The 23,928-nt window shown below is 58.4% G+C and overlaps 1 protein-coding gene across 3 annotated transcripts in view; it reads left to right on the top strand.

Moving 5' to 3' along the window:
* Positions 1-11,046: 11,046 nt before the first annotated feature.
* CXXC5 (CXXC finger protein 5) overlaps positions 11,047-23,928 on the top strand; it is a 33,566-nt gene continuing 20,684 nt past the window's right edge. Inside the window, exon 1 of one of the 3 annotated variants that reach the window (XM_037509170.2) lies at positions 11,047-11,620. The gene's annotated coding sequence lies outside the window, so the exon portion shown is untranslated. Of the gene's footprint in view, positions 11,621-11,708; positions 11,783-23,928 lie in introns of those variants that run through there. The other 2 variants (XM_054694332.1, XM_037509172.2) reach the window with 2 other exon arrangements.

Genomic DNA, 23,928 nt, shown 5'->3' with positions numbered 1-23,928 from the left:
GCCAGGGTACCCCCACCCCTGCCAGGCCCACTGCCCCTCCCCCGTGCTGTCCGCCCGCGCCGCGCGGCGATCGATCGCCATTGATTGTCCCTGACGAGCTGCTCCACTTTCCAGCCAATGTCAGGAGGGGGGATCTCCGCCGCCCTGGCGGTGTCATTTCCACACACTCCCTGGGCTGCCGCCAGCGCGGGTGCCGACAAGAGCTGGTCTGGATCGCCCGGAGCTCGGACCGAACCGCCCACTCTGCGCCAGGACGCCCCCGACGGTGCGACCCCCGCCTGCCCAACCTGCGGCCGTCCCCAGGGCCCCTGCGTCTGCGGCCGGCGTGGCCGCACGAGTTTAAGCGGGACCCCGGGAGGGGCTGAGGCCCGTGAGCCGGTTCGCCCTGGTGGGGGCGCTGGCCGTTTCCGGCAGGAGGAGGCGCCGCCGGGCCAACTTTGCTGTGGCCCAAACAGATGCTAATGATTTTCCGGGAGGCGCCGGCTATCTCTGGCCCCAGCCAGCCGGTGCTGGGCCCTGGCCAGGCACAGACACTTCCCCACAGGATCCCCGCGGAATGACCAGTTAGCCGCGAGTGAACAGTGGTGGTCGCAGACTGCTCGGGGTGCTCCCAGAATTGCGGCTGCGTGGGAATGTTTGTTCCCTGTCTACCCAGAATGCCACTGCATCCTCCTCTGAACCCCTTCCCAAACCCCACACAGGCCCCCAAGCTGAGGAAACTGAGGCTCAGAGAAGCTGGGTCCTAGGTGCCACAGACTCAGCCCCTGCTCAGCTGAGTGGGTCACCCTCTATTAGAGTCACCACATCTGGGACTCTGGCCTCCTTGGTCCTCCATCGCCCAGGAGCAGAGCCAGTTTCCAGACTCCCTGGTGGAAGTGCTGACGTGGCTCTGGGCAGCTGTCTGGGCCGGGAAGCGGGGCAGATGTCACAGAGCCCAGGGGAGGAGGCGGCTCCGTGGGGAAGGCAGCCTCCTGCCTGGCCAGACACAGCCTCCTCCCCCTAGGCCTGGCTGTCAGTCTGGGGCTGGGGCACAGCCTGCGGGCTGACCTGTTCTATCTCCAGCTCCTCTGTGTGGCTACTGACAAGTGCTATAACCTCTCTGGACCTCCTCTTCCCCTGTCAGAGTAACAGCACCAGCTTTGGAGGGGTGTGAACCTCAAGTGAAAGCAGAGGTGTGCAAAGTCTGGACATTGTTCCTGCTCAATAAATGTCAGCTATTCTGCAAGTGGGGATTTGGTAATGTCCAAAGGCAAAACTGAGTCCTAGGGATTCGTGAGGGAAATACCAGCTGGCTTCAGAGGTCACTCCAGCCAGTCACCTGTCTTGCTGCCCCTGGCCCTCTGCATTTCTCATGCCTGTCTAGCTCTGTTCCTTCTCACTGAAGTGTCAGCCCCTTTCAGCTCAGCAGGCTGCCAAGCTCAAGCGCGTGAACACACACACACACACACACCATCGGTGTGGTTCCCTCCTATCTGGCCGCCACATTGGGTCCCTGGAGCAGCATAGCCCCCTGGGAACAGCAATCGATGGGGCGGAACAGCCTCCCTGACAGATGGACCCACGGAGGCTGGGCTGCTTCAGCAGAGCTCCCTAGGAAACCAGAGACAGGAGCTGAACCGCCATGGCTGCCTCCTAAATAGAAATGGGAGGGGGCGGGGAGAGGAGGAGTAAAAGACCAGAACTTCTTCAGACAAGCCCTAGGCTGGGCCAGCCCCCTGGGGATGGACCTATAAGGGCACGCCAGCCCCTTCACTTTTCCATAGGCCCAGAATCCTCTTGGGTGGAAGGCTCCATAGAACTTGCTGGTAGGTAGGATATGACTGCATCTGCCTCCATGGGCACAAGAGTTTTGCCAGGTCCCCCATCATGAGCACTTTTTCTAACAAGACCAGCTGTTGAGTGGGTAGGTGGGCAGGCAGACTGCTTACCGCTTTCCTCAGGTCACAGGGGCCTTTAAAGCCAGAATGGCAGAAGGACCTCTGCATGTGCGGGTGGGAGATGATAAGCCAAGGCGCTGTGTGTGTGTGTGTGTGTGTGTGTGTGCACGCGTGTGTGTGTGTGTGTGTGTGTGTTAAATGCCTCTTGCCCCCCTACCAGGCTTCCAGATTAGTCCGGGAAGTTCTTCCCAGGGTTTCTCTCTCAACCTCAGCACTATTGACATTTTGGATGGTTTACTCCTTTGTCCTCTGCATTGTAGTATGTTCAGCAGCACCCTTGGTCTCTGCCCATTAGATATTAGTAACACCAGTTTTGAGAACCAAAATGTCTCCAGCCCCTGCCCAATATTCCCTGGGAGGCAAAATCAGTCCTAGTTGAGAACCACTGGTCTAACCTCGGGGCCAGCCTCCTGGGCTAGAAGAGTGGCGAGGACCATAGGTCCTTGGCAATGGTGGAGGAGTAGCTTACCCAAACAGCCCTGTCTCCAGCTCTCAGGCCCAAGAGGGTGGGAGACACCCTCCCCTACCCCCGCTGGCCCCAACTGCTGGCTTAAAGGGAGCCATGCTTGCCTGAGATGGCAGGGCTGTTGGCGTCATTGCTCAGCTGTGCCAGGCTTGGTGCCAACACCTCACTGCTGAGACTACACGGCGGGGTGGGGGGGGGCGGAGCGGGTGCAGTCATGGGGGATACTCAGGCTGCCTGGGCGGCCTTCTGTCCAGCCAGCTTGAGATGGGGGAAGCAACACGGATGATCAGCCTCCTCCCTCCCCTCAGTACCTCTGCTGCCTTCCCCTAGACTGTTGGGGTACGGGTGGGCCTGGCTAGCCTCAGAGCCAGTGGGCACGGCTGCCGCAGCAGGAGAAAAATTGTGGATACAAGTCCAGCGGGCCCAGCCAGCTGACAGCTGGGTCACCTGAGTGCTGACTGGCCCCTCCAGGAAGGGGAGGGGGGAAGGCACTGTGGGCTGGCTAAATGGTGTTGAGTCACCGGATCAACAAACTCTTGAGCCAGAGATTGGGGAGGGGGCTCCCTTTGAAGTCATAGGGGCCTTCTTTCTGCCTCAACAGGCAGACAGGCATTGAAAGTTCTCTGGTATATAATTTCACTGCTGGGAAGTTCTTTCTTCTGTCTAACCTGCTTCCTCTCCCCCCATTAGCATCCACCCTATCCTGGTCTTGCTCAGGATCAGAGCCCAGCATGCTAGGCTCTCTGACCAGGGTGTGCCATTATTCTGGGGGGAGAGAACACTCACCCGAGGGAGAAATTTTAGTCAATACACACCCGTGGGTCCCCAAGTGAACCTGGCCGAGGGGGTGGAGAGGGGTGTTGGTGTCAGTTGACAAACCAAGACCCACAGAGAGCAGGGCTGCTCTAAGACACATGGAACCCAGCACCAGCCGAGGGGTCCCATGGTGGGAAGGAGGAAGTGGCTGGGAGGTGGGCAGTGGCTTTGTAACCAGAGATGGGCTAGGAGGGCTGAGGCGGCAGCTTCGGGCTGGGGTTTAAAATAGCGCCTCGGCCTGGCCGGGATCGGGTTCGGGTCACCCACAAGGCAGTGTGGCCACCACCATCCGGTTCGGGTTTCTTGCCTTTCTTGATTTGATGGAGGGGGCTACCCGGGCAGATTGGCCTGAGAAGTGTCCCCTGGCCAGACTCATCTGTCTCCCTTCTCTTCCACACCCACCCCCATGGGACAGGTTGCCCCAGCTGCATCTTGATGCCCTCCCCCCTCTTCAGTAAATGTTTATTCAACACCAACCAGGGACCAGGCTCTTACAGAGCCTAGAGATGACTAAAGCTTTGACTCTGTTCCACGCCCAAGGAGTCCTGGCCCCCAAGAGTGCACAGAAGGGACAGGGGGCCCGGTATTCAACAGTGCCCCTCCACATTTCACTGATGTCCTGGTCTTACCCTGAAAGCCCTAGGCACGGGGAAGTGAGGGGCAGAAGTCCCTGCCACAGGCTATAGGAGATCAGGGCTGGCCCTCAGACAAGACTTCCACCCGTGAAACAAAGGCATCTGCAATGGGAGAAGAGAACGTCCTCTCAAAAGCCAGTGATCATCCTTGAAAACTCCCCAGGGTGGTTCACTCTCCCGGTGTTCCCCGCAGAGAAGGACCAAATGTAATGACCCGCCTGCTCCCGAAGGCAAAGCCCGCAGACACCATCTGAGAGCGCGCGCCGGTCCTCCTGTGTCCAAGGAGGGTGCCCACTTCCTCGGGCTGGCCCAAGGGATAGGGAGAAGGGTCAGGAGATGTGGAGGGAACCCCCGCTTTAGTTTTTTGACAGATGTAAGTTCTAGCCTTCTCATCCCCCCCATCATGCTGTTGAAAGGAGGCGATAGCTGCTTCAAGCAATATTCTTTCTGGGGGGCCTCCCTGGTGGCGCATAGGGTTAAGCACCACACTATGAAGCAATCTGCAGCCTCTGCAGCACGAGTTCGATCCCGGGCCAGCCAGGGAGCAACCCACATGGCGCAGCAGACCTCTCCTGACTAGTCCGCCGCTCCCCTCAGCAGTGTATTTCAGTCAATCTGCCTGTTCTGTTCCCTACTCTGTCTCTGGTGAATACTGTCATCTCCCCGCATCTCTGGCCTGTACCCCAGCACTTGTATGTATAAATAAATAAATCTTGAAAAAAACAACAACAATATTCTTTCTCACCACAGCCCCTTCTGCTCCATTCTCCCTGGCTACAGTCTCTGGGCCCACCTGGGTGGTGATAACTCCTCGCAGTGGCCCCTGGGGCCTGACCCCACCCTGCCCTTCTTCCCCAGCAATGGGTCTGAGTGTGAGGAGGTGACACAGGCCACCAAGCCAGCTCAGGAGCAGATTCCCTCTCTCCCACCCGGGTAACGGCCAGCCGTACTGACAGAGCTCACATATATCTAAGAAAGCATCTTGTATATCTTAATGATTTCTCAACAGCCCCTGATTGAAGCATGCCCAATTTAGCTGTGCCGTAAGTAACTTTTTATATTTCCTCAGGGAATCATTTCACTTATGAATCTTTTCTGAATCTGCAATCTCGATTAAAAGTTGATTTTAAAAAAAATTTTTTTTGGTCTCCGTCTCCTCTACTTCTGAGATGCCTCTCTAGTGAAAAGGGTGGTAGCACCATCAATCCTCCCTCATCAACCTGTCTGGGCCAGGAGAATTCTTGGGGGGAGGAGCGGCAGCCAAGCCTCCCCCTCTGGCAACACCTGGGAGTCTGAGACCTGAGGGGGGGCTACCTCAGAAGAGGGGCTCATACAGCTGAGGCAGAGAACCCCTACGTCCTACCCACATATACTGACTGGCCTGTCCACATCAGGCCCCCCCCCAAACTGTGTTACTCTGGGGGGTTGTGCGACCCATTCTGCCTTTAGGGCTTCTCCTAACTTCAGGAATCTGAGAAGGGAGAGCACAGACTGGTTGTAATCCTGGCCCTGGCCCAGTGCAGCTGCTCCAACCTAGGTAAGTCACCTCTCTTCTCAGAACCTCTGTTTCTGAATCTACAAAATGGGGGTGTGGTTGCTAAACATAATTGAGCAGAAGAAGAGTATTGAGCACAAAGCCTCCAGAAAGGCAGTCTTTGTTACTTCCTTTGAGGGACCCCAGCACTGGGAGCAGTGGTAGAGGCCCTATCCTGGTGCTGAACATTATCTAGTTATTTGCCTCAACCCATTCATTGTCTAGTCCTGGTGACACCCTTTGAGGTGAAGTGGGTGGGACTGGCACTCTGGGTGAGAATAAGGCCTGGCTGGGTTGGGACTTGCCCCCATCCCTGCCCCAGGGAGGCCCACCCAGGGCTCCAGACTCTCCCTCAGAGGCAAAGGTCATGCCTGCAGTGGGAAGCCTGGAGGGCAAACTAGGGTGAGAAGCTCTGAACTCAGAGAAAAGGGCCTTACACACACACACACATATATACATACACACACACACACACACACACACACACCTCCCTCTTTATGTGGTTGGGGGAGGGACTTGCCCAGGTGCTGGGACCTCTTGACTCTAACCTCTAACCTCTGACTTCTTGCCTGGGGTGGGCTCTCTAAGGGCCAGAGTCACGACTGGGGATGGGGCCTAGGGGACCTGGAGGCAGAGGCAGAGGCGGCTATGGGAGTTAACGATTTACGAGGGGCCCCTTCCTGAGGCCTCCCTCCTCCCAGGCCCTGCAGGCAACCCGTGACTGCCCAGGCGGCTAGACACAGAACCAGTCCCGCCAGTTCAAAGAGCAGTTCATCCTGGGCCCACCCCCAGGCCCTGCCTAAACACCCCATTCTCTGTAGTCTGAAGGGGAAGGCAGAATAGGGGTTATGGTGGGGTCCCCTGATTTAAAGAGAGAGGCGGGACCCCACTTTCAAAAGCCCCAGTGTGAGGGGCATTTATGACCCTGCTCTGGCCTCTGGCTACCAGGTCTGTGAGGGGAGCCCCACCCGTCCACCTCCAGCAGGCCTTCCCCATGCCACCCCACCCTAGCCTGCAGGTCTTGGGTAGGGCACTCTCAGGCCAGGTTGGCTTCTGGATGCCCAGGACACCCTTCCCTTTGGCCTGGTCTGGGGCCTCCAGGTTTGGGAGGCCCCTTTCAGTTACCTCCTGGCCCCTCCCTCTTCCTGACCCTGGGGGCCCTAGAACCACAGCTTCATGATTGTGCCAAGAAAAACCAAGAGTTAATATCAGGGGCATGAAGCTGCCCCTCCCGCCTCCCACTTCCACACACAGCCCGTGCTCCCGGTGCCTGACAGAGAATGGGTCCGGGTCTGGTTGTCGGTAGCATTGTACAGCTGTGCCTGGGCAAGGGGACGTAGTGTGTGTGTGTTGGCCTGGTCTCTCCTCCTTCCCACCTTCACCCCAGAGTCATTTTGTTCTAGGACTGGAATTCCCCCCTCTACCCTACTCCTTTCCCCACTGTTTACACAGCTCAGGGCCAGGCTTGGACCACCACACTGACTTCTCAGGCATTTGCCTTTTAAGAGACAAACCTGACTTTCCTGAATTTTCCCTTTAGTTTCACAGCTGTCCTCTCCCTTCAAAGGTCATGGGGACAGAGTTTGGGAGACCAAGGGGTCAATGGTCACTTGTGAGGCCTGAGGCCCCAAAGCGTCATGGACCCATCTCTGGCCAGTCAAGCTTCTCTCTGTCTCTGCCCATATTTGCACCCCCAGTCCTGGCCTGGGATTTTGGCTGAGGCCACAGTCCAATGTGACCCCCCTGAAGACTATTCCGCACCCTGCTCTGAGGTGGGGCTCCAGATGCCCTTGTTCCCTTCCTCTGTGATACAATGAGCAAATGAAATAGAGGGGTAGACTTTAGGCCAGGATTGGTTCTCATTATTGGAGACCCGAACTCTGACACACCGCTCCATGCAGCCATGTCCCAGTTACCAGATATTTAATCCATGACTGACAGTAGCTGATAAATGGCAGTCATGTAAAAGGTAGGGCCTCCCCGGTGGCGCAGCGGTTGAGCGCTGGGTTGCGAAGCTGCCCGCACCCTCTGCACGCCGGTTCGATCCCCGGCTGCTCCCTGGCCACTGGAGGAGGGTCCCACATGGCGCGCAGACCTCTCCTGCCGCCCGCTGCTCCCCTCAGCAGTGTACTTCGGTCCTTCTGCCTGCTCTGCTCCCTGCTCTGGCTCTGGTGAATTCTCTCACCCTCCCGCGCTTCTGACTGTACCCAGTGCTTGTATAAACAAAAAAAAACAAACAAATAAATAAATAAAAACATGCCTCTATCAAAAAAAAAAAAAAGGTAGCTCCCTTACACAAGGACTGGATTTAAATTCTGAGTTTCCGAGCAGGTGTCCAAGTCTAAGCATGAAATTAGCATGTCCGCATAGAGCAGTAAGTGTGGTACCGCAAGTATAGTAAGTGCTCAGGAAGATGTTGGCTGCAGTTGTTATTACTGATATCTACCCAATGGCAGGTTTCAGACCCGTGGAAGTAGTGAGGGGCAGAGAGACAAATGAGCAAATAAAAGCTATTTCTGTGAGTGAGGTCACTGACCATAGAAGAGGGGCCGCAAAGTCTGGCCACAGAGTACAGTTGTTCAGCACATGCACTGCAAAAAAGGCCCCTGGCAAAGGGAGTTAGGGAGACTGAAAGCCCATGACCTGCTGCCACAAGGGGGTACCTACATCTGGCAAAAAGAGACATCGCTTTCTAATTTGCACAGAGGTTACTGGGGACCTTGTAGAAATGGGCCAAACTGAGGCTCGTGTTGGAGGCAGAGAAGGTTCCCAGTGGGGGTTAGGCATACTCTGGGTCTTCAGTGAGGAGTTCACGAGTTGAGTTTGATGAAGGCCTTTCTGCTCCAAGGGAACAATAAAAGCAAAGCCAAGGAAACTCAAAGGGGAGTTTGGGGGCGTCACTAGTATTTAGGTGGTGTTCGGTCATCAGGGCCCAGGGATTGCAGGCGGGGAGGAATGGGGTCAGTTAGGGAAGCCAGGCCTGAGTCCTGTGGGCGCTGAGGACTACGGGCTGTGAAGCCGGCAAATGTCAGGCAGATCTGTACGTGAGAAGCCGCGCTAGGACAACTCAGGAGGACCAAGGCCAAGGAGCTGCAGGTTGCAGTGGAGATGAGCCAGGTATTAGGAGAACAGCTTTGTCAGTCTCACTCCAGTTGCTCATCTGAAAAATGGAGATGCGCTATTGCCCAGGCTGATGTAAGGCTTCAGTGAGATGAACTATTTAGTTAACCATGTAGCATAGTGACTTCCTCAGGGTAAGGGCTTCATAAATGCCAGTTATGGGAATTATAACCAGGATCCAGGTGGGCAGAGTCTAGGTACATTCACACAAATACCCAGAGGACAGGGCTGGTGGGTGCAGGGCCCTCTCATCCCCCAAAGGTGCTAGAAACTTAAGGAAATACTTTCTGAATCTAAGTTGATTAACTTAAATATTCCTTTCTGGAAGCAGGGAGAGAGGAGGGAATAGTGAACTGGGATCGCCCATGAGAAAGATTTTGCTCCTATCTTCTCTGGTTCCCTATGGATTGAACAGGTAAGGGGCTCGCTGTCCCTGCCATTCTTAATTTCCAGGTGAAGACCCACTCTCCGAACTGGGCAGACGTGTCAGCATCCCTTCCCGAAGAGAATAGCACTGGGATCACCTGCCTCATCTCGTGGCTGCCTGTAGCCCCTTGACCTTTGCCCTTTAGTGTTGAGGAGAGGGCAAGAGACCTAAAATAGAACGTGGAAAACTAACAGCAATTGTCTAAGGTGGAGGAACTTCTACTATCTAACCCCCTGCACCGGCAACCCAGGGGTCCCAGCCGCATTTCTTGGGTCTTAGTTCTCTGAGGCCTGCTGCTTATTCCTGGGAAACAGGTTCTCACAGTGTGTGCCTCAGCTTCCCCAGAAAAGGCATCAGGGTGGACTAATGGCTTGAAGCGCCTAAACCTGGGACCCTGCCTTTACCGTTGTTGGGTCAGTGGCCAGTACAGTATCTGACACTCAGGGTAGGCCCCAGAATGTCTGTCTTTGGTAGTTTAGGAATGATAATCTAAAGATGTTCACTTGTCTTAAAACTGTCCCCATAGCAAATGCCTTGCTTTTACTCACATGGGTATGTGTTGGGTGCTGGAGAGAAGCTAAACACTCCCATAGGGAGCTAGTCCTTGGCACGTAGTTAAGGAAGGACACGTCTCAGCGTTTGTGGAAAGGGAGGGGTTGTCCATGTCTGGGGATGGGTCACTCTTTGTGGCCTGAGAGGGGTAGAGAGGCAACATATTCTAGATGAACTCTGCTCTTTGACACTCCCTCACTGCCTGCCCCCCTTCCGGTTGGACTAAGGTCTCAAAGCCAAATTTAGAAGACTTGAGGGTTCTCCCCCACACCTCCCCCTCCCTTCACCCCCCCAGCTGCTCCCTAGACACCCAGGCCCCAAGGCCCTGTCTGCCTGCTTCCCTCAGAGACAGGCAGCAGAGAGGAGAGGAAGCAGCCAGAGAGGTGGGCGCTGGTTTCACTTCTTCCACTGAGTCCGAGGGCCTGTGGCTGGAGGCACCGGGTTGCCACAGTTAACTCCCTGTTATCTGGGCCCCAATCAATCTCAGGCTGTAACGTTTAACCCCAGGCAGATTTCCCCAACTACCCTGACCCTCCCCAGCCAGAGTCCGGGATCTGTTTTCTTTGCCTGGAGAAGGAAGTACAAACCCCCTCACCCCCTCCCACCTTCACGATTTCTACTGAATTGGAGAAACTTTCCACTTTGGGATTATCTGCAGTTTGGGATTATCTGAGCCTGGGATTCATTCTATGGGGTCTCTGAGGTGGGAAGATCTCTGCTGCTTTAGGATTAGTTCAAACTGGGCAGATGGAAGGGGCGCTGAAGGAGGGCGAGGATCTGCAGGGCCAGATCTATACTCCGGGGCAGTAAGAGAGCAGGGCTGGGTTTTCCTTCTTCAACCAGTGTCTATTGAGCGCTGCTCCGTGCCAGGCACGGTTTCAGGGCCTGAGTTTGCAGGCCGCGGACCAGGGCTAGGGGTAGGTACCACAACGCAGCAGTCTTAGCCTCAAGACTCAGCTTGAACTGGGGCCGATGCAGGCGACAAAATGTCCTTTCTCGGGTCAGTTTCCTCATCTGTGTAATGGGGGCAGGAACGCCCGCCCCTCCCCCTGCCGGGGGCGCGAGTGTCCACGGCGCGGGGGCGGGGGGGAGCGCCCTGGGCAGGGTGGGGTCTTTGAACACCTCTGGCCCGCGGAGCCCTCAGCTAGAGCTTCCCGGCTCCGCGCGCACCTGAGCGGAGGGGCGCGGCCAAAGCCTCCCTGCCGGGCCGGGTCGCGAGGAGCGCGAGCGGACGCCCCCCGCGGGGTTTGCCCGCGAGGTGTGTCTCCAAGCCGCTGCACCCCTCACAAAAGGAGGGCAGGTTCTTCTGTTTGGTTTTTGTTTTTTGGTTTTTTTTTTTTTTTTTTGCAAAGTTGCGGAAAAACAGGTCAAGCCGGGGAGCGCAGCTGGGGAGGTGGGCCCGGGCCGACCTCCCGGGGCGCGGGGAGCTCGAGGCGCAGCGGCTGCGGTTCCGGCCTGAGCGCCTGCGGCGTCCAAGTGGCCAGAGCCGCGCCGGGAGGGAGGCGGAGGGAGGAGGGAGGGGAGGCGGGGGGGGGGAGGGAGCGTCGAGTCCGGTCCGGGTTTTGCCGGCAGCCCCCGGGCAGCGTTCAGAGCTCCTGCCCGGGCGGGCGCGCGGCGGCGGCGGCAGAGGCGGCGGAGCCTGAGCGGGGATGTAGAGGCGGCGGCACCGGCGGCAGCAGAGGCGACGGCGGCGGCGAGAGCGGGCGCCCGAGCCGAGCGCGCAGAGCGGCCGACCCTTGCCCCCCGGAGCCGGGCCCCGCGCCCCCGCCCTGCCCAGCCCGCGCCCGGCCATGCGCGCCGCCTGCTGAGTCCGGGCGCCTCGCGCTGCGCCCTCCGCCCGCCGCCCGCGCCGCGCCGCGCTCCGCTCCGCTCGGGGGTGATTAGTTGCTTTTTGTTGTTTTTTAATTTGGGCCGCGGGGAGGGGGAGGAGGGGCAGGTGCTGCGGGCTCCCCCCCTCCCCGCCTCCGGCCGGCCGCGGCGGCGCGACTCGGGCTCGGGACCCGGGCGCGGCGGGCGGCGCGGCGGGAGCGGAGCGCACCGCGGCGGCGGTGCCCGGAGCGGAGCGCAGCGCCCGCCCCGCCCCTCCCCCCGGCCTCGCGGCGGCGGCGGCGGCGTGGACGACTCTGAGTGCGGGTAGGTGTCGGGCCGCGGCCCTCCCCCGGCCCCCCCGAGGCCGGCCCCCTCCCCTTCCCCGCCTCCCTCCCTCTCCTCCCCCGGGGCCCGGTGCGCGGCCGGGGCCGGAGTTCGCTGCAAGTCGGCGGAAAGTTTGGCGGCGCGGGCTCCCCCGAAGTTCAGGTGCGGAGAGCCGGGGACGGGGAAGGAGGGGTCCGCGCTGGGAGGGGCGCAGGGCGCCCGCGGCCGGAGCGCGGGGCCCGCGAGGCTGGAGCCCGGCGCCGGCGCCCGCTCGGTGGCCGCGGCTGTGCTCGAGTCTCCCCGAGCCGCAGTCGGCTCGGTCGCAGATCACTGAGTTCAGACAAAAAGAGGGGTTTGGGTTCGGGGACGACGGGCCGGGCGCCGTGGGCGGGGGCCGGGGCTCTCCCCGCGGGGTCCCGCGCCCTCCCCGGCGGCTCGCGCTGGAGGTCGCGGGCGGCGGCGCCGGGTCCTCACCTCGGGGCGCGGGGCGGGCGCTGCGCCTGCGGGGGCGGCTGAGTGGAGAGCCGGGTGCGCGCTCCCCGCATCAGGCCCCGCTCGCTGCCCTGCGTTTCGGGGGCGACGGTAACTGCCCTGAGTGCCCTGGACCCCGCGAGGCTGAGCCTCCCTCCTCACTTGGAGGGGGCGGCGGCCACTTCTGCATTCCCCTGCGGCTCCTCGCCCCCGCTGCCCCCGGGGTGCCTGGCGGGCAGATCAAGTTTGACCTTTTTTTTTTTTTCCGTCAAAGTATCACCCCATCACCACCCCTGCTCTCCGCGGCTTGTCCTCTCCCCTCCTCCCCAGCCTTGGGGAGTCTTTCAGGCTGTCTGCTGAGCCCCGCGTGGCCAGGCAGCATGCACAGCCCGGGAGGGAGAATGGGGGTGTTCCTCTCGCTGCGGAGCCGTGGGAGGCGGGTGTCCCAGGCGCCTGCCTCGCACCTCTGGCTCCAAATTTACCCGTGAAGTTCGGCCCGGAGGCCCCCTCCCCGCCGCGTCCCAGAGCCAGGGGGCTGAGCCGCCGCGAGAAGAATGTGTTAATTTTCTTGCTGGGGGAAGTTGTCCTCGCCCGGAATGGGCTGCTTTCCGGCGGGGACCGCGGGGTGCGCCTGGCTTTGTTTATTTGTAGGAACGACAGAAAGTGAGAGACCCCAGTTTTAAATGGGGGGGGCGCCTCCGGGACCTGTCAGAAGAGCTGAAGCCAGGCCCAATGAGGGAGCAAGATCGCTCCCCCCCCCGCAATTGGAGGGGGTGCGCTGAGTTGGAGTGGTGGTGATGGGCTTGCAGGGAGCCACCAGCAGATTTGGGGGGTGGGGTTTCTTAGGGACTGATCCGGAAAGACCCACTCCCTCCTCCTGTCTTCTGCGACCGGGGTCTGGAGGGTTGGCAGCCGCGCCCTACTTTGCCCCCTGGACCCTGGGTGGTCTGTGAGTCGCGTCTTCGGGTGGGGGGGCGGGAGGAGGAGGGTCGGGCGAGCCAGCCTCTTGACCTGCGCCCCTGGCGCTGTTTGGAGCCCTTGGTTTTGTAGTCGGCCAGAGCTCCCCCACCCTCATTTACGCAGGAATTGCTGGGGAGGGGGGCGCTTGTGATCGTTCAGCCCTCGCCCCCGCAGGAGCCGCCCCAGGGCGGCCAGCAAACAGAGTCCCTTTCAAGTTTTCCGCTGGGGCCGCCTGGCAGGGGCTGCGTGCGCGGTCTCTGCGGACTTGTTTGGAGCGCTATTTGAACGCCCGGCGCCACCTCAGCTGCCCCCGGCCCGCGGGGGGTGGGGGGGTTGTCGGGCTGTGCAACTGAGAGCACTAAATAATTAGATGTTTTTTAGGGGGCGCGAGGGCCTGACTTGGCCCCCTCCCGAAAGACCCCCCCCCATACCCTTGTTTCCAGCCGCCATCAGAAACCCAGGAACTGGGACCCAGTGCCTCCTACCAAATCCCTTTTTGCAAGAGACGCAGGGATACTAAGACGTCGCTACCCACTACTGCGTAGTGTTGATTTAGCAGTTTCCCTGGATGAGACTTAAGCAAGAGCTGGGGGGGTGAGTAGTGACCCGCTCTGCAGCTGTCACCCCCTTCCCAGAACGGAAATTGTCCTCTCTCCTTGGGGAGGAGGTGATTTTTGCCCTGGGAAGGGGTGGGAACAGCTGAGAGAGGTTGGCCTGAGTTTTCCTTCAGTCCTGGCTTTCTTGGTAGAAGTGCCTCCTACCCCAATCCTGACAGGAGCTAAGACTCTCCCAGGGAAGCCCCTAGTCAACCATGCCCCTCCCTCTCACAGACTACCTCCCTTTCCAAGGTGGGGGCAGCGGTTCCATTGCCGAAGACAGACGCTGGGCTGGAAGGACTGTCTGTTGGCACCTTATTTATATGTGTATTTGGGTCCGACTGTTTTCCCACCTCAGCAGGTGACCCTGGCTGGGGCCTCCTATCTCTCCCCCAGCAGAGCCTGTTGACTTACCCGTGGGCCAGCGGCCTCCCTCGTCTTTATCACGTGAGGGCCTGGAATGTCCACCCGGCTGGGCTGGGCGGGGTGGGGGAAGGGAAAAGTAGGGGAGGATTCTGCATCCAGGGCCCAGGCCAGCACAAGCTTATGTTCTATGCACTCCCACTGTGACCCCCAACTCTTGCTTCCTCTTCCCAGCTTTTTGCCTGCCTCCACCCATTTGGCAAGTATGAAACTGAGGCTCATAGGAATGTGGGGGGCAGGGTTGCATTGGATAAAGAACCAATACTCTGGGAAATAAACACCCCACCTGATTTAAGACCCTACCTTAGTATTTATGGGAGGATGGAATGGAGATGGGGGTCTCCCTAGAAGGGAGGGGTATGATAGGCCAGGATAGTGTAGCGGGAGGGGGGGATACTGGTGAGCTAGACCTAGGCCTGCTTTCCTGGAGTCCACTATCTGGTGGGGTGGCCGTTTAGTCAGGACTTAACTCTCCAAGCATGGTGCTCTGGGGCAGCCTTAACTGGTTATGGATCGGGTGGGGCTCACTTATTGTTATTACTGTTATATTGTTCCCACTCTTTATAGGTAACTCACTTATTCATTCATAGACCCAGTGTGTATTTTTCGAGCACTTACTGTGTGTCAAGTCCCACCCTCCTGGGGGTGCAGAAATGAGCCTCCTCATCGGCTCCTATTCTGGAGGGCAGGCCCAGGGTGGAAGCCACGCCCTCTTTCCCCGCCCCCTGGGGCTCTGATTGGGGCTTTCCCGTGTTTTCTAAGGGGGGCTCTCATGCCCCCACCACCTGGTCACATCATAGCGTGCGTGCGTGCGTGTGTGTGTGTGTGTGTGTGTTTAGTGTCCTTGATTAAGTGTATTAATAGTTAAACTCTCACTCATAGCTGGAACTCACCAGACCACAAAAAGCCTCCCCAAGTTACTCACGGGCTGCTGCCCAACAAGAATATCCCACTCAGGTTTTTTTTTTTGTTGTTTAGCTTTCTCTTACCCCTTTCCTACCACCCGCCCCCCCCAACTCCCTGCCCACCTCCCAGGTTGCAGGCAGTGAGAAAGGATTGCTCCCTCAAAGACTCGGGAATCTCCAACCACTCTACCTGCCCCCCTGAAGCCAAAGGCATGTCAGCTGCTCACTGAGGCTGGGGGGGTCGCATCTGGTAGTCTGGTAGTCTGGGTGGCGTTTGTGCTTATGACTCAGGACGTGCATGTCTGTGAATCTGTGTTGAATGTGTGTCTGTCTTGAGGTGTGGAAAATGATCTGTGTGTGTTTGTGGATCAGGGCATGTGTGCCTGTGGGTCTAGGAGTGTGCGTCTGCATCGCATATGTACATGAATCTGAGAGTATGTAGCTGAAAGCTGGATTTGTCCCTGTGGATCTGGGGAGGTGTATATTCTGAGTTGTGTGGATTTAGGAGTGTATGTCTTCATGATTTGTTTGTATCTGTGTTCTGTCTGTGCTTGTAAGTCTGGGAGTGGGCATGTCTGAGCTGTGTGCCGGGGGTCTGTGTCCATCTTTGGTGACTGTGGTCTGTGTTCCTTTCTCTTTCTGTATCTCTGTCTGCCAGTCTGTCTTTCTAAGTCTCCCTCCCTCTGTGTGTGTGTGTGTGTGTGTGTGTGTGTGTGGTGGTGGTGAACCTCTCCCACCCGGCCCTCCCCTGCCCTCCCTGGCAGTAACTGGGCAGCCTCCCCGTCTGCCTGCCTGCTGGGAATTTTGGAAGCCGAGGAGGGAGACAGGCTGGGGCCGGGGTGACAGCGCGTATCCACGGCGATGGCAGCCTGTGATTAAGGGAATAAAAGGATTTTAAGGTCATGGGTGTATTTTTTTGTTTTGTTTTGTTTTTTTTCCCCCCTTTTGGTGGAGCCAGTGGCAGCAAAGGGCCAGAGCTGTGTGTCTCCTGGTCAGGAGCATGTGGGGCTCACCTGGGAGCATGAACACATGAGTGTACATGCATGAGCAGAGCCTGTGAGACTGTCTCCCTTTCTGTCTGCTCCCTATATGCGAGTCCACAGGACTGTTTCTTCAGGGAGAATTCCCAGGGAAACTTTTTTCTGAGTGTTGCATGGAGCTGGACCCCTGCAGTCCTCTGTGCTCAAGGACTTGCTGGCCCCCGTCGTTACCCATCCTCCCCCACCACTGCTGCCCTTAGTAGGGTGTCTCTGACCAGAGACCAGCTAGGCCCAGTTGCCTTGGCCAGGCCACATCTTGGGGTGTCAGTGCCCCTGGCCCTGCTCCAGCCCCTGTAATTGCATTCTGCGCCTAATCCCCCGCCAGCTCAATTAGATCGCAAATTCTTCTTCATTTCCTGCCTCTGATGCTGGCCTCCCTCTGGGCTCTCAGGGCCTGGGAGGGAGGGGGGATTCCACCCCTCTTCCGCCAGCACTGGGGGCTTTAGGGGTGTGATTAATTCTTGGCACTAGGGCTCTGGGGTGCAGAGTGAAGCCCTGAGAGCCGACAGGACAGGGCTCCCCAGTCCTGTTGGACTAGCCTCAGTAGCCGCGTCGTGGGGGGTGGGGGGGGTTGTGCCGTCTGGTACACAGGCTCTGGGTAGACCAGGCAGAGCAGTGGCCTGGCCGCTGTAGATTCTTGCCTGTCTCTTCCCAGAACCGTCGCCAGTCCGCCTGGCACGACAATGGTGACCTTGCTTTTCACTTTTAACGGCGTTCATTCTGGGGACCAGTGGGACCACTCACTGAGCTCCCCTCTTTTGAGTCTTCCAAACTCCTTCTCTTGACTTCATCCAGACCAATGTTTTTGAGCACTGGTTTTGGAGTCAGATCTGGTTCCAAATCCTGGATATGTCACTGCCTAGCTGGATGTGTGACCCTTGGGTGAGTTGTATTATCTCCTTCCTTGGCCTTAATTTCCCTATCCCTGAAATGGGTTCATAAGAGTGCCTTCCTCACAAGGCCATTTTCGGGTGGACACAGGGCTTGATTGTGAAGTGCTCGGCATTAGTGACTTACCCTCAGTCAACAAATGACTTTTCCAAAATGTCATTCAGTAGGTGACTTTGACGGTGACAAGGGCTATTCATAGTCCCCAGTGAATGGGAAGAAAAGAACCTGGGACTTACACTTAGTATTTCTGCCTGCTGGTTACCAGGTGCATGACCTTGAGTGCATCGCTTTGCCTTTTCCCCATCTGTAAAATGGGACTTCTGAGTGTCTTGCCTCACCAACACTTGGAAGTGTTGACCTGCTGGTTTTCGTTCAGTTATTTGCCCTCCTTTCTTTCCTCAAGCCAAGCTTGGGTATGGGGGGGCTGATGAAGATGCACTCAGGGATGAGGGGCCTGGCCAAGGTCATGAGGCTGGTAATGGGGCAGGGGGGAGGGGCGGGCTCAGGATGACCTGCTGGTTTGCTCACGCTCATTTACTCGCTGGCTCAGCTGAGCTGTGAGGCATGGCCTTCCCTCCCTGCTGGTCTCGGTGGAAAGTGGTGGCTTGGCTGATTTTTTTTCTGTAAAAGGGAAGCTGGATGTCTACCCCCTCCTTCCCCAGGAGGCACCCGTGGCAGCGGCTGTGCTGACAGGCCCCCTGGCCTTCTTGCTAGGGTGGCTGGCAGCTCTGGAAGGCCGACTGCGCACAGATCAGCCGGAGGGAAGAGGGAACCACAAAGGTCTGCTCCCGTCACTAATCTCCACAGCCCCTCCCACCCTCCTCCTGTCCTCCCTGTGGATGGAAAGACAGAAAGGAGACACAGAGGAGAGCTGGGGAGACTGGCCTTGCTGGAAGTGGTGGAGAGGAACAGGCGCGTCCCGTATCTTCTGGCTGGTCTCATTTCTATGACCTCTGTCACTCACTAGGCTAGGCTCTTTAATATTTCATGGCTGTTGGAGCCAGCCCCCCCCCCGCCCCGACCCGCACAGCCCCCTTTGTCTGCCTAATGCCCCCTGCTACACGCACGCACGCACACACGCACGCACAAACCCTGCGTCCCCATTGCTGAATTGCTGAAGTATTGACCCCAGGCTGCCTCTGCCTTCCCAGAACTGACCCTGATACCTTCCCTGGCCCTCCTGCCTTGTGTCCCTCACACCTGAGTGTCATGCCTTCCGTTTCTCTTGTGCATCTTCCCTTCTCTCACATCTCTAACCATCTCCCTGCCCCTTTCCTTCATTTTCCTCTTCTGGTCTCCTCCCTCTCAGATGAACAGAAACAGCAACAACTGGTCCTCCTGCCCACCCCCCACCTCCACTGTCCAACTCTTCCTGCCCGGACCCCACCCCCCCCAAGCTGTGCTGGCCGTGAGAGCTGGTTTTATTTATTTTTCTGTTTGTTTGGGAAGAGGGCAGTGGCAGTTCTGGGCCCTGGCTGCTGCACTCTGCCTAGAGCAGCAGGCAGGCCAGCCATGCTGGCCTCCCAGGAATGTGGCCGGGACGCCCCGCGCTATATTTACTCCCCTCCAGCTGCCGGCCCCAGCAGGGCAGAGCCAGGCCTGCCCAGTGCCCCCAGGGGAGCCCTATACCCACCCTCCCTGTCCAACAGACCCCACATGGCCCTTGGGCCACAGCACCCTCCCTTCTCCATGACCTCCTCTGACCTCCTTGGACTTGGCCGGCCTGCCAGCAGGAACACTTGTGTGCCATACCAGTATAGGAATAAAGTGCGGGCTCCAGGGCCTGATTCATGTGGGACAGCACCTGGCAGCCCCCACCCCTCTTCCCAGGGGCCTAGCCTAGGCCTGTAATCTGGTGGCCAGAACTATGCAAAGCATCTTTCTGGGCCCTTCCCCACCTGGCCTGGTCCCTGCTTGTGCCACAATCCCCTTAGCTCTACTGTGATCACTGGTGGTGGGGGCGGGGTTGTCTTAAGCCTATTGAACAACTGTGTACTTGCACTACGGCTCCCTGCCACATACCTTGCTCTCTGTGGGACCCCCAGACACATACGTGTGAAACTCTCAGGAGCACATGCTGGATTGCACCTTCTTTGCAAGCAGTGCCATGCCTCTCGTCATTGATTCTCTCATTCATCAGATGCTGGTGGGGTTTTTGAGCCCGTTCCTTGCCAGCCCTGCAAGGGGATATGGCAGGAATTTCTTCCCAAACCCCCAGTGCCTGGCACCAACTAAACAGAAGTTTAGTTGTTGCTCTAATCAATTGCTGTCCCCAGTTATTACTGTTATGATACTCTCTCATAAAAACAGTAATAATAACGGCTGTCCCATCCTGAGCCGTTACTGGAAGCAGGCACTGTGTTAACGTCTTCTGTCTTCACTTCCTTTATTTATTTATTTTTGTGGGACCCTCGCCGGTGGCCAGGGCGGCCAGGGATTGAACCGGCGCTGCAGAGGCTGCGGGCAGCCTCGCAACCCAGCGCTCAACCGCTGCGCCACCAGGGGAGGCCCCTTCACTTCCTTTAATTCTCAGTGTCCCAGGAAAGGGCGATGTTGGCACCACCGTGTACGGATAAGGAAACTGAGGCTGGAGAGTTTTTGGCTTGCCCAGGACTTGCCGTTGACAAGTGGGATTGGGTCTGGGGAGAACACTTGACTGACGGTGAACACCATGAGGACAGCCTGGGTGGGTCTGCATTTGGAGTTTCCTGTACCTTCCGCATTGCCTGGCACACAGCAGGGATCCCCTCTAAATGCTTGCCGAATATGGGCCTTGCAGTTTTTCCTCCTTAATGCTCCATAACCCTGGAGAGGGGATTGATTGGAGACTTGGATGAGTGGAGGGGGCCTGATTGGCTACTTGGATGAGTCAGTGGCCAGATGATTGGCTGTGGGGGTGAGTGCACTAAAGGGACCTGGGGATGGGGGGCGTGCTTGTGCTGGTGATCAGACCGGTCTGTGGAGACCTATTGGTCCTGTGGAGGGTTGTGGGGATTGAGATGGGGGTAGGGCTGACAGACATGTCCAGGAAACAATAGGCTTCCGGGGCTGAGCCCTTGGAGCTGGTCTTGTCTTCTCTGTGGACCTCAGTTTTTCTGTCTGTTAAATGGACTTGGAAACCTTTGTTCTGGCTGACTGCCATCTGGCTAGGCTGGGGCTGGCCTGAGAGCCTGAAAGGTGAGGGGACTGTGGTGGGAAGGAGGAAGCAGTGGGTGGTGAAGACAGGAAGATGAAGCACGGAGCTTGGCTTGGAACCTGAGAAGCAGGGAGACAGCCCTGACGCTGTCCTCCCTCCTCCCTCCCGCTGAGCTGCAGGGTGGGGGTGCAGGTTCGTAAACTCCCGACTACTCACTTTTGCTCTGGCAAGGGCTGGATTTAACATCGACAGCATCAGTGGCTGTGTGTGCCCCAAGTAGGTGGCCTGTGGTGAGGACTGGACTAACTCCAGACCCAGCCCTTCTCCTGCCTGACCCACCTCCTCCTCCACCAGAGCTAGGTGGGAAATTGGTTAACTGAACCCACAGCAGCAGGCAAGGGTTGGCTTTGACCCCCCCTTTCTTCGTGGGGTGTCAGGTCTTGGTGGCCTAGAATTTTTAGTCACAGGAGTCTAGAATCATAGAATGCGTAGAGCCAGAGGGATTCTCAACTCAGGATTCTTGTCATGTTGGGATTCTTGAATCACAGAACCGTGGGTTTTACTGCTGAAAGAAAGCGTGAATGATCAGGTTTCAATCTTGTTTGATGCTAGGGGACATCTAGAATCTAAGGGGAGGGACTTCCCTGTGGTGCCCTCAGGTGACATGAGAATATGCCTGAGAAAGAAACCTAGTTCTGCCTCAGCTGTACCCCTCTTTGGAGACCCAGCCAGTGTGGGAGTGGGCTCTGTGGGCCCTGTTAGGCAGCAGGGGGATGCGACTGGCCTGCAGGCACAGGAGGGGTCCTCACAGCAGTGCCCGCCCGCTGCCCACGCTTCCCCAGGCACCGGTGTGAGGAGGAAATACAGGCTGTTGCTTCCAGTGACAGCCGGCAGGGCCGGGCGGCTTCCCAGCTCCCCCTCTGATTCACGGCCGCCTGCAGCTCCCCCCTCCCCTGGGGGCCTCAGCAGCCCCATCTGTGCAATGGGGAGAGGAGGCTGTGCTCCATGGTTTAGCATCGCACTGACGATGTAGCTGGGATTCTTTTCAAGACCACCTTTAGGCTGTGGGAGGAGATTGGAAGAGGAATTCCAAATAGTGAGCTCTGCATTTGGACGCAGAGCAGTGAGAGGTTCTGTTTGGAGTCACCCTAATGGCTCCAGGAGCCTGAAGAACTAAATTGGACCTTGAGCCAGAAGGTGTAGTGGGTGGTAAATGAATAGAGGAGGGAGGTGCCATCAGAGTCTCCTTCAGTAAGAGCTCTGGATCGGAGGCCTAGCTGGCCAGGCTTTCTCCTGGACTCAGTATACCCATCTGTGAAGTGGAGATGTTATTCCATGAGGTCATTTATTCGGGGTGTCTGCGTAGGTGCTAGAGACTGGGGATGCCAAGGCACACCGAGGGGGAGGGCGCCTCCTTGGCTGCAGAGATGGGGTGGGAGTGTGATTTGGCCAAACAGGTGACTCTGAGAAGGAATGGGGTGAGGGATAAGGAGCTAGTCAGCGAGGCAACGTCCAGCGGAAAATCCCAGCCCAGCCGCTAGAAGGAAGTGTTTCCTCCATAGGCCTCCTGGGAGGGAGAACGGCAAGCAGGAAGAAGGGTATTGGGGGCAAACAAGGCCCCCCAGCCAGTCTGAGTGGAGACATCCCAGGCCTGGCAGCTGGGTGGGTGTGCCCCTCGCACTGCGGGAGGGCTGGAACGCAACCCTCTTGCTCTGAGGCTGGGCCTGTGGTGGGGGGCCGGGCCATAGTCCAGATTTCAGAGCCTTCCCCAGGGGCCTCGTGGTGCCCTCCGCCCTGTCCTGAGCTGCCGCCGCGGGGGTGGCAGATGCTGTTTCAGCGGCTGAGGCGAGTGGGAGGCCTCCGGAAGGTCCTCCTGGGAGGTTCCGGGGGGCAGCGGGGGCGTTGGCAGCTGCCGCCCAGCCAGCCAGGACTGGCTCGCCGTGGCCTCCCCCGTCCCTCAGTCCCACACGCCTAGGGACAGGGCTGGTGCTTCGGGATCAAGCATGGCCCCTCCAGCCTTCTTTCCCCCCACTGCCCACCAAGCTTCTCAGCTCCGGCCCCCTCCCATCCCTGGCTGTGTCTGCAGAGCCCCCCGGGGAAGGCAGGGGAGGAGGCACAGCGGGCTCAGAACAGCGGGTGCCCGCGCAGCCAAGTATTTGCGAGAGCTGTCAGAGACAGACAGGCATGTGGGGAATTTGGTGCGTGTGGGGCTGGGGGAAGCAACCGGGTGGGCAGGCAGGAGGGAGGAGGGAAGCTGGGGCTGCCTCCTCCGCCTGTTGGATCCTGCAGGGACCACGATAGCCCAGCCCAGAAGGTGCGTCGGACGCCCCGGACGCCCTGCGTGTATCAGTACAGTGAGGGGGTGGGACTGTGACCTGGCTGGGGTCTGACGACAGTGCTAACTGGGGAAAGGGGTGTCCTGTTGAGGGCCAGAGTCTGGGAGCGGCTTTCTGGTGGAGTGTGGAGCCAGGCAGGAATCCGGGTTGTGCCCGACTTGCCTCCAGGAAATAGCAGCTGTCATGCTCCCGTGTCGTTGCCCCCCCCCCCAACCCCCCAAACCTGGCACAACTTGTTTCCTGGCCAGGGTCCGGCTGGGGCAGATTGGAGGAGCCTGGTATTGCCCAGTCTGGGCAAGGAACAGACAGGGTGGAGGAGGCCGTGTTTATAAACCTAAAGGTACCTCGGGTGGGGAGAGGGCCTCCCTCAGCGATTCTTTTGCTGAAGCAGGTTGGAGTCACTTTGGAAGAGAGGACCTCAGTGCTTATCTCTCTGGAAAAGACCCCAGTTTAGTCACCTCTGTGGTCTGCACTCCACTAGTACCTGTTAGACTAGGCAGGGCCCAGAGCTGAGTAATACTTGATGTTTCATAACTGAGCTCAGAGAGGGGGCTACAGTGACCCAAGGTCACACAGCGGGCTTACCAGCCTTCTTGTCGTGTGGACAAGTGGGAAGAGTGAACATTGGGGGTTTGCTAGGGTAGGGGGGCTATATTTAGTCAGTCCTGCAGAGCCAGGGGGCCCCTGGGAGCAGCTGTTTGGGGGGGGGCAGACAGAAGCCTGGTGCTGCATTTAGTCTGGACAGAAATATCCTCCCCCCACCCACCCACCCAGTGGCTGGGCGGCCAGGCTGCGGGCTTGTCCCCTGAGGGGCAGCTTGCCTGGGCCTGGCGGCCGGCGGGACAGGCAAGATGACCCGATAGGCTTTTCCCAGCTCAGGTTTCGATGAAACAGGAACCGGAGCCGCAGCCTGGGCTGTGGGGGCCAGGGCAGCCAGAGCCTGGGGGCCAGGGCTGCCTCCCCCGCGCCCCCCTCCTCTCCATGATGCAGCCTCCCCTTCTCAGAGGCCTGGGGAAGCAGCAGGTTATTTATCAAGCCAGCCTCCCCGCCGCGTCTGCCCGCGCCTCCCCCACCACCTCTTGTGCTGGCAGCCATGAGCCCAGCAGAGCAGGGTGAGCTGGGCGGGCTGGCGGCAGATGAGCTCAGGAGACGTGAGTCACCCCATCCCCAGCCACCCCACGAGGCCCTAAGGCCTGGCAGGCAGAGCGCACTCACGCAGTCCCCACGAGGCACATCCAGGGGCAGACACTTGGGACACTCAGTACACGCAGTTCCACATGACCCAGCACACACAGCTGATGCACATGGTGTGGGCTTGCTCGCATATGCCTCGGGCTCCCCAGAATCACACTGGCTGCTATGCTCATAGCCCCAGCCGCTGGCACGAACATAGGTGGATGGACATGCAGTCATACATGGGCGTGCCACGCCTCGGGAGGACCCCACACACTGCTCCAATAGGCATTTGTGTGTCTGCTCCATAGTGTCACAGGCCACAGCGCACACCCAGATGGTTAGACTGGAGCACTGACACAACAGCCTGGTGTGCA

Source organism: Talpa occidentalis, unplaced genomic scaffold (genome assembly GCF_014898055.3).
Source record: "Talpa occidentalis isolate TD23 unplaced genomic scaffold, MPIMG_talOcc4v2.1 talOcc4.13, whole genome shotgun sequence".
In the NCBI taxonomy this organism is placed as follows: Eukaryota; Metazoa; Chordata; class Mammalia; order Eulipotyphla; family Talpidae; genus Talpa; species Talpa occidentalis.
Note: the sequence above shows the minus strand (reverse complement) of the source record. Positions and strands in the feature narration are given on the sequence as shown.